General features: G+C 40.3%; 1 pseudogene; it reads right to left on the bottom strand.

The window, feature by feature from the left end:
- Window positions 1-5,815: 5,815 nt before the first annotated feature.
- Window positions 5,816-11,173, bottom strand: LOC144369509 (uncharacterized; annotated as a pseudogene).
- Between the last annotated feature and the right edge of the window lie 254 nt (window positions 11,174-11,427).

Genomic DNA, 11,427 nt, shown 5'->3' with positions numbered 1-11,427 from the left:
CTCTGCCTTTCCCTGGTGGCATCTTTCATGATGTAAACATCTATGTGAATAACCTCTCCCACCCACCATCCTCTTGGTTCTCAGATAGCTTCACCTTTCACTTCTTTTTAGCCATTCAGCCCATGGACAACCCTGGAACCTACCTGAGGTAAACACAGGTGAACCACCTAGGTTTCCTTTCTCAGGACTTTCTGAAACAGTCGTTTGTCCAGCTCCTGAAAGTGTTGGTGACTGACAGCTCTTGACTAAGACCATCCCTGGGACATCTTTTTGGCTCAAGTGAGCCAGCTCATCCAAGATCACACCACCCTCTTATCACCCAAGCCCACATCCAACAACTACTCAATATCAGAACAAAATACCCCAGACCCCTGGTCTCAGTGTGGAAGGACCATCCAACCCCAACTGCCTATACATAAACTGAGTCTTTAGTTTTGATTCTAACATAGTTACACTTCTCTCTCTGCATAATCATGCCTCCTTCACTATCCCTCAGGTATTATTTCCCAGAGTTCTCCCAAATACGTGGTCTATACTCCAATATCTTTTTCAGATACTGCATCTCAGAGGATCTCACCTAAAACAATATCAACAGCAAACAGTTGCAGAGCTGAAATGCAATTTTGGTCAGAGTCCTTCTAACTACAGACCTCTACCCACTGACTGCTCCCAGATGTTCACCTGCACTGGTATTTACACTAATCACTTGTTATTTGGCTATGCTTCCTCACTGACCATCATATTCTTTCTATCTCCATTATCCCAGTGAAAGTCCAAGTTCCAGAATTTCATTCCTCTTTTTGCAAATATCTGATATTTACTCCATATTGTTTTTCTACTAAATCTATTTGAGATTCAAGCATGTACCTTCTCTAGGCTCATACCAAAGCTATTGACAGGACTACTGTAAAATCCTATGGTCATCAATTGCACTGAGCTCCAATGCCCTTTTGCTTAGGCTAGCTTTTTCTTTTCATGCTCCACAATAACCATTTCAAATATACTGCATATGTCTCAAAAAAGCTTCTACCTTGCTACTCCCTTCTCATTCTCAGAAAATGTTCTCTTTCTACCATTTTAAAATGAAGTATAGTTAACGTGCACCATACAAATAGTCTATAGCTCAACTATTTATACATTGATCATGCCTGTGTGATAGGCATCTAAATCAAGATATACTTTGTCAGCACACATAGGCTCCCTCAGGTACCACACTGTTACCATATCCCTTCCTCATCCCCTCAAATAAACTGCTCTAATCTCTAATCAGCATAAATTCATGTCGCCTGGGATTAGACTTCATGTAAATAAAATCACATAGTGTATACTTTTATATGGGCATTGTTTTACTCTGATTATTGCCAGGGGTGGTATTAGGTTCTTTTTCTTACTATTTAAGACACCATTATGTGAATATACCACAATATACTCATCCATTCTTCTACAGAAGATATTTGGATAATTTCCTGATTTAAACTGACATTTGTGGATATATTTTGAGGAGTTGATTGCTCAGTTATTGAAAATAGATTATAGATGGATGATAGATGATAGATAATAGAATGTGATTGATAGACTGACAAATATTGGAGATATAAACCCAAATGTAAATAAGTTTTTTCAAAAACTTTTTGGCAATATCTATCCATCTTTTCATCTATCTGTCTCTTTAAAAGATGCTGACAAATGGTTTCCAACTTTTGTACTCATTTACCCTCCACTCAGCAAAGGTGCTCCATATCCTCCCAGCAGCTATGATTGTCCATAAATTCTATTTATTATAGCCATTGTGATGGACATGGTGCTGTGTCTTATTATGGTTGTTTTAGCATTTTCCTGATGGCTAGTGTTATATGGGTCCATTTTCATGAGCATAATGGCAATTTGGATATATATGTGAAGTCTTTTCTTCATTTTTATTGAGCTTTTATCTTGGAAAATATCTTGCCCCAGTCTGTCTTCTTGTCCTATACATACTGTCTTGTGATGAAAAAATTCTTAATTTAAATGAAGTCCAATTTTATCAACCTTCCCTTTCACAATAGTTGCCTTTTAATCTGACCCAATATCATACAAATACTGTCTTAAATTTTCTTCCACAACTTCCTTTTTTCTTTAACATTTATGAAGCATTTTGAATTTATTTTTTGCTATCTATTGTGAGGAATGAGTTAGAATATTTTTTTCAAATTAATATTCAATTGATACCATTCAAAGTATTGAAAATGCCTTTTTCTACTAATTTTGGTTTGCAATTTTTTTTAAAATCTGGTGACTATATTTTAAATTTTTTTTTAGTTGTTGATACATCTTTATTTTATTTATTCATATGTGGTGCTGAGAATCCAACCCAGTGCTTCACACATGCCAGGCAAGTGTGCTACTGCTAAGTCACAGCCCCAGCCCCTGGTGACTATTTTTGTGTGGGTCTGTTGAGACTCTTTCATCTCCTCCATTGGTCGATTTGTGTATCCTTGTAACAATTCTATATTATTCTAAATGTCACAGGTTTGAAATACAACTTGATATTTGATAGTATGTATTTTATAGCTCTGTTGTTAATGTAAGGTACCTAAGCTAACCCAGGTCCTTTCCATTTTCATATAAAATTTAAAGGCAGCATATCAGTTCCTAAGAAAAGATAAAAACAAAACCCACTGTTTTAGTCAGTTTTTTCACTGCTATGACTAAAGGACCCAACCAGAACAATTATAGAGGAGGAACAGATTATTTGGGGTCTCGTGGTTTCAGAGGTCTCTGCTCATAAACAGTTGGCTCCATTCTTTGGGGCTCAAGATGAAACAGGACATCATAGCAAAAGAGCACGGCAGAGGGAAGCAGCTCACTTGGTGATCAGGAAGCAGAGAGAGAGAGACATCTCCACTTGCCAGACACAAATGTACACCCTAAAGCCAAGCCCTCAATTCCCACCTCCTCTAGATACACCCTACAACTTCAATTACCCACTCAGTTAATTCCTATCAGATGATTAATCACTGATTGAGTTAAGACTCTCACAACCCAATCATTTCTTTTCTGAACCTTCTTGCATTGTCTCACATGTGAGCTTTGAGAGGACTCCATATCTAAATCATAACACCCACTTATTTATTAGCTGGGATTATGTTCAATTTATACATAATCAATACTCCATAATTCCTGCTCAATTTGATTATTAATCTATTTATAGATTATTATTTTTCTATTCATACAACCATATCTTCTGCAATGTAATGATCTTATTAATTTTTTCAATAAGAATGTATTTTACTAACTTTTAAAATAAACTCTATTATAATATTGAATAGAAATTTTGATAGTGGACATTTTTGTGTTTTAATTTCAAGGGAAAAGCTATGGAAATTTCAACATTGAATAAGATGTCGTCTGTACCATTTTTGTAGGGTTTCTTCATCATATTTAATTATTTTGTTTCAATTATGATTATCTGAAAGTTCATATCATCAAATACTGAACTTTACCAAACTGTTTGAACTTCATCCAGTATAAATGACCTTTACTGTGGTTCCATATGAAAATAACCTAGAGAATTAGTATGAGTCTGGGTCCAATCAGGAGACAGAAATCACACAGTAAAATAGACAGGCAACATTCAGTATAAAATGTTAACAGAGCTGGGCACAGTGGTGCATGCCTGTAATCCCAGCATCTCAGGATGCTGAGGCAGGAGGATCTCCAAGTTCAAAGCCAACCTCAGCAAAAGTGAAGTGTTAAGCAACTCAGTGAGACCCCGTATCTAAATAAAATACAAAATAGGGATGAGGATGTGGCTCAGTGGCTAAGTGCCTCTGAGTTCAATCACAGTACCCCCAACCCCCCCCCAAAAAGTTAACAGTGGCTTGAATAGTGACAGATTGGGTATGTTATAGGAAAAAGAGCAGATATGGGAGGCAGCCACTATTCTTAGAACTAAAGAAGAAAGAAGAGGCTACTTCTTCCCAAGTTTGATGCACAGACCTCATTGGAGAGGGCATGACTGGCTCACTAGATGGCCAAGAAGTTCCCACCACATGAACAGAATTCACTGAAAAACTCCTTCTGAAGGGCCTAAGGAAGCTGCAGTCGTCATGTTTCAGAACTGACTGTAAAACTTCCCTGCAGGCAATCATAGAAACCATCCAAGAGAATAATGTACCCTCCACACACACACATGCTCTCCTCCACAAAGCCACCTGATGATGGCATACTGGGAGAAACCAGTCATGGAGACTCCACAGGGGCACCCCTCTCTTTAACAATGTCACTTCACCAGGAAGCCATTTGAGAATTCTATCAGCAGCTACTATCCACAAGAAGCCAGGCTATGTTGTTGTGCACCAAGAAGTCAGAAAAAGGAAACGTGTTGCTACAGGAACATAATGATAGGAGCACAGTATAATCAGCAAGAGAACCTTCCTTTTTCTTCCAGGTCCCTTGAGCACTCTCTACTGCAAAACTTAATATACTACTTAAAGGTCCCAATTTCTTAAGGCAAGGCGATTAATAAAGGCTGGATTTGGAGACAAGAGGAAATAAATTGATTAATAGCCAGAGCTCACAGCTTTTAACCACATGTTTACCAGCTTCTTTCCTTCTCTGTACTCCACACCTTGCTCTCTCCACTTCTGTTTGATGAAATCATCTTCCAAATAAACCACCCACACTTTAGCCCTTACTTCAGGGATACTTCCAGAGAAAGCCATAGTAAGAAAATGGTCTATATGTGTTCTTGTGGCAATAGCCATATTATTTATTCAAATATAATTATATAGTTTTTACTTCAGCATCAACAAATCACTCTCTTGTGCATCATTCTTCCCTTCTCTGCTATATTATGTTCATTAATATATAAACATTATACCTTTTATTTACATAATTAATGTTCTCTTTTCCCTACTTTTCCCTCTACTTAATGAATGATTTTATTCCTCCCCTTTGGAGAAAAAGTCCTTGAGAGACATATTAGTCAGGGTTCTCTAGAAGAGTAGACCCAACAGGATGGATGATTATAAAAAGAGGATTTATTAGATTAGCTTATACAACCAGAAGCTGGATAGTCCACAGTGGTCATCTGTAGGCTGAGAGTGGAGGAACCAGTAGCTGCACAATCCAAGGGGGATCAAATGTGCTATACCAGTCGGAGACTGAAGGCTTCTAGAAACTCCCTGGAGAATCACTGGCAGAGTCCTCTTTGGAAGAGTGAAGGAGCGAGAGTCTGATGTTCTAAGGTGATCACAGCAGCAATCAAGAACATGTTCAAGAAGGACTGAGCTTGCATCTGCATCTGTTCCCTTACTCTTTCAACTTGTATTCCATCCAAGCCTTCAATCTATTGGATGATGCTGCCCACACTTAGGCAAGGCCTCTACTTCACTTCATCTTGCTATACCACATGCCAGTCATTCCTAGAAACACCCTCACTGACACACTCAGAAGCCTCTTAATCTTTGGCATCTCTTAATCCAATCAAGTCGACAATTCAAATTAACCATTAGAAGTCCATACCTTGTCAACTTGATATCCAAACATGACTCTTTATATATTTAATCTTCAAATAAAAACAATAACAAGGTCATAATTCTTTCGACCTAACACAACAGAACTATCCTTGATACAAGTAAAAAATATTAATTCTTCCTCCAGAATAGAAGGGAAAACAAAAATATCACTTAAAGTACTGATATTAAGTCAGTTTGATGAATGATGAATAACAGGAGGGTAACAAACATGTCTTCTTAGTGCATGTGTAAATATGCATAAACATATTCTTAACAGAATAGGGAAGAAGTATTAATGGCAATCACAATGCTCATTGCTATAACTGGTCATGTGGCCATAGTTGATATTTTTGGCTTCTTTCTACTACCCATTTTGTATTTCCTCTACCTTCAACAAGCACCTCAGCAGGTCTTGGCTCTTTGCCTGGAGCTGTGTCCCACACCTACATTCTTGAAGAGTCTGAGACATTCATCATCCTGCCTGGATTGGGTTGCTGTAGTTTCCCATCATTTATAATAACAGGACAGGGTAATACCAAGAGACACCCTTAGGATCTCCTGCACTCCAAGAGTATGCTTTCTTACTTCCATTGTGGAATAATAGTCCAATATCCCCTTAGTAATCTGAATCGCTCACCCCCACCAGCACCATAACTCCCTTCTTAGCCTATTGACTTAGAGATATGAGAAGACCAAAGTGAACAGGGGAAAGTCTTAACTTCCAGTTTAATAAAACCATTGTTATACCTCCTGGCAGAAGAATTCCTCCTCTGAAACTAAGACTCCTAGGCGAGCAAAGCATAAGGTTTCAGGACAGGAAGTAAAAACTTCTATGAGTAACTAGGGGTATTGGTAAGGGGTACTATTCCTGTTTGTACCCCCTGATTCCTGGAGCCATGAATTCTAGCACTAGGAGAGAGAGTAACATATAGTGGATGCTAATTTAGAGTAGAGACAGCCTTCTGAAGAACCTTGCCCCAGCCCTGGAAGGTATTGCCACCTAGCTGGCTCTGTAACTGCATCTTCAAAAGTCCATTTTATCGTCCTAGGAAAACAGCTGCTTCAGGATGCTGGTGAACACAGTATGACCAGTGAAGCCCATAAGCATGATCCCACTGCCTCACTTATTTGGCTGTGGAGTTTCCTGGCCAGAAGCAATGCTGTATAGAATAACATGATGATGGATGCAGCATTCGGTAAGTGCATGAATGGTGACTTTGGCTGAAGCATTACATGCAGGAAAGGCAAATCCATACCCAGAAGTATCTATTCAGGTAAAGACAAACCTCTGCACTTTCCATGATGGAAATGGTCCAATATAATCAGCTTGCAACCAGGCTGCAGGCTGATCTCCCCAGGAATAATGCCATATCAGGGGCTTAGGGTTGGTCTCTGCCACTGGCAAATTTGGCACTCAACAGTGACCTTAGCTAGATTACCCTTGGTGAATGGAAGTCTATGCTGTTGAGCCCATCCACAACTACCACTCCTGCCATCATGACCACTTTGTTCATGAGGCCATTGGGCAATGACAGGAGTGGCTGGGGAAAGAGACTGACTTCTATCCACACATGAAGTCATCCTATCTACTTGATTATTAAAGTCCTCTGCTGAGTTCACCTTTTGCTGAGCAATTACCTGAGATATAAATATCTTCAAAAATCCTTTGCCTATTCCATATACCTCTTTCCCAGATGTCCTTGTCACCAATTTTCTAATTATGTTCTTTTCAGGTCCCTGGCCAGTCAGCCAAACCGTTGGCTATAGCCCATGAATTAGTATACAGTCACAAGTATGGCCATTTTCCTTCCAGGCAAAATGCACAACCAGATGCACTGCCCAAAGTTCTGCCCATTGCAAAGATTTTCCTTCACCACTCTCCTTCAGGGTTCTTCCAGAAAAAGGCAGTAGTGCTATAGCTGTCCACTTTCATGTATTGTGCAGAACCATCTGCAAACCAGGCCCTAGTTTTCTCTTTCTCTGTTAATTGACCATAAGGTACACCCCAGGAAGCCATAGGGTCATGCTGAAGGACAGTAGGTATTGTAACAGGAGTAGGAACCATGGGCATTTGGGCCAATTCTTCAGGTAACCTATTTCTGCCTTCAGGTCCTTCCAAGGTGCCGCAGTCCGGCTGCAGCAAAATAACCCGGGGGGTGGGGGGTGACGAACAACTTGTGTAGATTGATACAGCAGGAGTAGGAGCCATTTATTGTAGGACAGGAGGGGTATATATACATTCCACACAGCTTATCTTAATTAGCATAAACTAGATAAATTAGTCAACCAATAAGGAATCTCCACACTCAATGGCTCGCTGGCGTTACTTCACAAACCACTCCTTCTGGCAATATGCCAGGCGCCCTCCAGACTTGTTTACAGACTCTAACATTTGCTAGGCACCATCCTGACTTGTTTACAGACTCTAACACTAAGGCCCCATTACATATGAACCACTTCCATTTGATGATAGAGTGCTGCTGTGTAAGTCCAACTTTATGGATTGGTGGGTCAGTTAGCACCCAGTTCATGATGGGCAGTTCAGGTAACATAGTAACTTGGTGGCCCATGGTCAAGCTTTCAATTTTCACTAAGGCCCAGCAGCAATAGACACTTTCTCAAAGGGACAGTAGTTTTCTGAAGATGATGGCAGGGCCTCGCTTCAAAATCCCAATGTCCTTCTCTGTGATTGACCTATGGGAGCCTTCCAAAGGCTCCAGACAGCATCCCTATCTGCCACTGACATCTCAAACACTATTGGGTCTGCTGGATCATGTGGCCCAAATGGCAGAGCAACCTGCACAGCACCTGAATCTGCTGCAGAGTCTTCTCATGTTCGGGACACCACGCAAAACAAGAAGCTTTTCTAGTCACTCAGTAGACGAGCAGAGGTTACATCCAAATGAGGAATGTGCTGCCTCCAAAATCCAAACGGGCCCACCAAGCATTCTGCTTCTTTGTTGTTTTTAGGAAAGGCCAGATGCAACAACTTATCCTTTACCTTAGAAGGGATATCTCAGCAGGCTTCATACTACTGGACTTCTAAAAACTTTCCTGAAGTTGAAGACCCTTGAATTTTAGTGGTATTTATTTCCCATCACAAATGCTCCACTAGCAAGCCCGGGGTGGTTGCTGCCTCTTGTTTAGTTAGTCCAATAAACATACTGTCATCAAATTAATGGACCAGTGTAATACCTTGTGGAGGAGAAAGGTGATCAAGATCTCTGTGAACTAAATTGTGACACAGGGATGGAGAGTTGACAAACCCCTGAGGAAGGACAGTCAAGGTATATTGCTGGCCTTGCAAGCTGAAAGCAGATTCCTTCTGGTGATCCTTATGGACAGGGATGGAGGAAAAAAAGCATTTGCAGATCAATAGCTGCATACCAGTTATCAGATGTATTAATATGCTCAAGTAAAGAAACCACATCTGCTGCAGCAGTTGCAATTGGGCTCACTACCTGATTCAGCTTATTACCATAACCATTGTACTTCAAGACCCAACCGTCTTCTGCACAGGCTAAATAGGAGAGTTGATTAATAGGGGGATGTTCTGGGAACATCACCACCCCTATATCCTTCAAGTCCTTGATGGTGGCCCTAATCTCTGCAATTCATCTAGGAATGCAGTATTGCTTTTGATTTACCATTTTCCCAGGTAGAGGCAACTCCAGAGGCTTCTATTCGGTCTTTCCCACAATAATAGCCCTCACTTGATGGGTTAGAGAACCAAAGTGGGAGTTTTGCCAAGTGCTAAGTATATTTATCCTGATTATACATTCTAGGACTGGGGAAATAACCACAGGATGAGGTTGGGGAGCCGCTGGAACCACTATGAGTCAGAACTTGGCCCAACTCCATTGATCACCTCCATAAGCCCCTACTTTTACTAGTGGGCCACAGTGACATTTTGTATCTCTCAGAATCAATGTCAATTTAAAGCCTGGGTCTGGTAGTCCCCAAAAGTTCTGATCATTGCCTTTTACCCAATGAACAGTTACCCTGATAGAAGGCCTTGGGTCCCTTTGAAGAAGAATGAGAGAAAGATTAACAGTAAAGCTTTTTGGTACTGTATGTGGGTCCTTCCACAAGGGAACAAAGCCACCCCTTCATTCAAGGGGTTCTGGATCTGTAAACTGACTCAAATCTGGGAAGTGGTTGAGGGACCATGGTTCTGTTATGTTCTAAGGCAGACTTTTGTACATTTGCCCTAGAATTTTTCTGCTTATATAAATAAGTATTTTGTGGGTTTCCCATCTATTTGGCTTCTAGAAACACTGTGATTGATTAGCCAACACCAGAGATCTGCACGAGTCAGAACATTTTGTTCATTTCTTCCCCTTTGCTGTCCATTATGGGAACTATGACTACCCTCTCTTTGGGGATTGAGTGCTGCCTCTTGGCTCCTCTCTCCCTGGGTTCCAATTATTCCCGTTGCATTTAAGTCTCCCAAGTGATTGATTGTAGTTTGCATGGTAAGGTCTGGCACATAGAGAAGAGCAATGACAAAGTTCTGCAAGGATGCTGATCCTCCCCTCACAGATTTGTTTCTTATGGTTTTGGTGAAGGAAACATCTTCTGGATTCTCCCAGAATGGAGGAGAAGGTCAGACATAACAGATCTACTCTAGCATTCCAGTCTCTCTGAGCCTCTGAATTCCTTCATCCTAGTAAACCAAAGGAGATCAGGCATTTCCAGCTCACTCACCCTAGTCCATCTTTGGACCCATACTTGAGCCAACCATCCAAACAAACTATTAGTACCTTATTTTTTTTAACACTGCAAACTACTATATTATATCTAGAATCAGTTTAATAGGCCCATATCAATAAATTCAGCCTGATCTAATTTTATATTCTTTCCACCATTATCCCACACCCTTAAAATCCATCCCCACACATGTTCCCCAAATCTCTGTTTGTATAAATTAGAAAACTCAAAAAGTTCCTTTGGAGTATAATATATTTCCTTGTGGATCATCTCACCTCTAGGAGCCTGCTTAGACTTGAATCTAGATATAGGCATAGAAGCAAAAATGGGTAGTAAGGGTGGGTCCTGTGTAGTATCAACATTTTAATGCTGATCAATAAATCATGAAATGTCATTGCTATTTCCACAGCCAAAGCAGGATTTGTTCCCTCCAACAGAGGTGGAGAAGCCAATGTGACAGAGAATGGGGATAGGAATGCATCAGCCATAGATAAGGGTGACGACTCAACAACTTCTGGCAAAATAAATGCATCATAATGTAGGAGTTTAATGTCCCCAGCCCCCTCAGGCTCCTCCCATACACCATCATCCCAATTAACAGGATCCCATTATTTTCCAAGCAGCGGCCTCCCTTTAACCACAGATACCTTTTGAGACTGAGAGCTAAGATTGCATCCTAATTCAGTCAATTGCAAGTTGAGGGTTTGTGTTTGGTTTTCAGCAACCTCAGCCCTATGACTACAAGGGGGAAGATTCTCTTTCACAACACACTGATCAGCTTTCAGATCAGTTATGAGCATCTGCAGCTGAGAAACTAAATTTCTGAGCTCATCCTTCTCCTTTGTTACTTTGTCTATGGAAGCCAGAAGCAACCAACCAATATTGTCGTATTTCTTAGACTTCCAGAAGTATTCAAAAGTATCATGTATAGAGTCATTAAACTCCTTGATTTTTACAAGTGCCATACTGGGAGCATCATCAAATGTATCATTTTATAAAGTTTTAAAAAGTTTAAAGTTCACACCATAGATTACCAGTGTTCTCCATAGTACCAGTAGGAAAGACTTTAGCAACTTTAGGCCTAACCAATTTAGACAGCCAACTCCAGAAACCACAAAACAAACTAAGGAAATTCATCCTTAAAATTCTGTTTCTCCAGAACCACTCCTGGTACCAATTTCTGTAGTAGTCAGAGTTCTCTAGAAAAACAGAACCAATA

This window comes from Ictidomys tridecemlineatus, chromosome 12 (genome assembly GCF_052094955.1).
Source record: "Ictidomys tridecemlineatus isolate mIctTri1 chromosome 12, mIctTri1.hap1, whole genome shotgun sequence".
Classification (NCBI taxonomy): domain Eukaryota; kingdom Metazoa; phylum Chordata; class Mammalia; order Rodentia; family Sciuridae; genus Ictidomys; species Ictidomys tridecemlineatus.
This window is presented reverse-complemented; position numbering and strand designations above follow the sequence as displayed.